The sequence below is a fragment of the Rutidosis leptorrhynchoides genome, chromosome 7, assembly GCF_046630445.1.
Source record: "Rutidosis leptorrhynchoides isolate AG116_Rl617_1_P2 chromosome 7, CSIRO_AGI_Rlap_v1, whole genome shotgun sequence".
Classification (NCBI taxonomy): domain Eukaryota; kingdom Viridiplantae; phylum Streptophyta; class Magnoliopsida; order Asterales; family Asteraceae; genus Rutidosis; species Rutidosis leptorrhynchoides.
In genome coordinates, this window is record NC_092339.1 from 355,454,400 (window position 1) to 355,457,446 (window position 3,047).

The window sequence follows — 3,047 nt, forward strand, 5'->3', positions numbered from 1 at the left end:
TGTCTTTCTCGAGGAGAGACCTTAACGATAGGTTGTTCAAGTTAATAGGTGCGTTTTGCATGTTGTTGTTATTGGCGGTCATCTACAAAATTTAACAAAGTTCATTTAAGTATCGATTTTAAATTTAATAAACAATACCCTTTTAAATTTTAATTGATATTTATTAAATTTTTAGAATCCAACGGTAAACCAAATTTCGGTTAGGTGACCTTTATCCCGTCATTTGATTTAGTTAGGTAGTCATTATATGACAATTGCAATCCTTTTGCAACTTCTAAGTTATGGGATCATGCAATCCTTTTGCATGGCATATTTATCACATCAACGCCTATTTGTTCCTCATGCTTCGGTGACCCTAAGTTCATGATTCCCAAATCAAGTCGTCCTACTTGTGTAAACATGTAAAATTAACATACAAGTGGTTAGGTGACCTTTATCCCACAAACATGCGAATTTTACCTTAACCATATTAGTTAGCTCATAACGGTTAGGTGACCTTTATCCCATTATGAGTTCCCTACTATGTTTAAGTGTCCCACAAAAGGATGGCGTTAAACTTGTTTACCTTGTGTGTAAAGGGTTTTAAGTTTCCTTTAATTCTAGTTTGAGAAAACATTTATGCCATACACCAACATGCATTTAGTGTATGGTTCATTTGAAATCCATTTTCAATTCTTGTAATTTTAGCCAATTACTTGATATAAACCATTTTATATATATGATCCTTATCATGTTCTTAATAACAGTTTATTAATGTCCTTTTAGCCGTTTTTTTAATTTAACCATTTAAATTGACGTTTTGCATGTGTTAACTGTTTTTAATTTAACCAATTAAATGTAGTTTTGCTTGTTGTTAACTTGTGTGATAACTTGTAGTAACCAACCATACAAACCATAATCAAACAACACAACCATGCATGCAAAATAATTTTGTTCACAATCAAGCCTTTTGGTAAGCGTTTTGTTTAGCCGAAAACAAAATGCCACCGGGTAATGGGTCATAACACAAAGTAGGAGATTTTACCACTCCCACTTAATCTTGCATCCAAGTAGATTCTTCTTGTGTTCTTCCTTTGACTCCATCTTTTGCATATTCATTTTTACAAAATTATATCCTAATACACTTTTCTAAAAATGAAATACAACTTAATCTATTTTACATACCATATATAAAATAAATTACATAACCAAAATAATAATATTACAAACCAAATTGAATGAATATTACAACCACATGAATAAATTAATATTACATACCAAATGAATTATTAATAATCATCCAAACATGCAACCATTCAAACAAAAGGTCAAGGCTTGATTGTGAACTTCAACATACAACAAAATGACCAAAATGGAAGAACCAAACCCATTTTTTGGAGCTTCCAAATTCGGCCAAAAATCAAACCCACCCAAAACCAAGAATATTTGCATTCTATTTTCATGCATGTACATAAAATGCAAAGTTATGGTGAGTTCAAAAACCATCTCGAAGCATATTTCAAGACTTCGGCTCTAGATACCATTGATGGAATTCAACATAACAACAAGTTCATAATGTTTATATAATCACAAAACCAATTTATGAGTATTAAGGTAAGCGGAAGCATTATTTCATTTATAAACAAGTGTATATGTTAAACCATTTTAGATTGAATTCCAATAAGACATCAAGTCTTGAAGCTATACTTGCAAACTAAAGAGAAGGAATAAAAGATAATACCTCCTCAATATAGATTGAGGGCTGTTTTGGAGGATGCAAGATGATGATGAAGATGATAGAAAATGGAGCTTCTAACTTGAAGCCTCAAGCAAGTAATACCCCAAGCAATAATCCCAAAACCCTTGACTTTGGTTAGGAATTGAATGACACTTGAATTAAGCTTGGAAAAAAACTTGGAACCTCCTTTAGGGTCTCTTAGACCCACGGTTTTGGACAGCAGAAATGGCTGGAAAATGCAGTTTTTTTACAAGCTTAGAAGTGTAGTTTCCCTTGAAAGAAATGATTCAAACTTTGGTATATGAGTTGTGCATGCATCTTTGGACTTTGTAGTCTTAAAAGTAACAAAATGAGACCAAGCATGGGGTGTCTTGGAGACACAAAATCTGCCCATTATGTTTATATTTTATAACAAGATTTTCATTTATAAAACTTGTTACAATTTTATAAAACTTGTAAAAAAAATAAACATGTATTTGTTACTTGCAATAATTTTATAAACCATTTTATAAAATATAACACAACATAATTGTTTGAATCTATAAATGATTACATATAAATTATCCAAATAATTTATTCCAAGTGATGATACTTTAGAAAACCGATTTTCTAAAGTTCAAGTGTCACGTATTTATTTAACAATCAAACCGTTAAAATAAATACATATGAGTGTTGGTAAGCTTGTTATTGGGTATGACCCGACTTATCAAAACATATTAGCCATGTTAATTTAATATGTCTCTCGGGCATGCGAAATACCTTCACTTACTTGTTTAGGTCAAGGCTAAACAACTTTCATACACAAGTCTTGATAATTGAGTGCTCGCGAATAAAAACACTTTTGGAATGCAAATGATTTGGATAATCTACGTTATGGAAATACAAAATCTTGTGGTTCAAAAACAACGCTTATTACTACACCTATGATTTCACCAACGTTTTTCGTTGACAGTTTTCTATATGTTTTCTCAGGTCCTTGAATGCTTAGTGATACATGCTTCCGCTCACTTTTGATACTTGCTTGGATGTCGAGTATACATGCATATATGGAGCGTCTTTTGACTTACTTTTAAATTATGTCGCATAGGTTTCATTTGTATGTTAAACATTGTAATGTAACTAGCCGTTGAACTACTTTTGTAAACTTGAAACATCTTTACATTTGAAATGAATGCGACATATTTTGGTCAAACGTTATTTTAAAGACTTATGACCACGTAACGGGACCTAAGCAGACGACGCCGCCAATGACGATTTTGTCGGGTCGCTACAACTTACACCCTAACTCGCACCGTCTCAACCGTTAACACGGTTACTTACACACAATCAC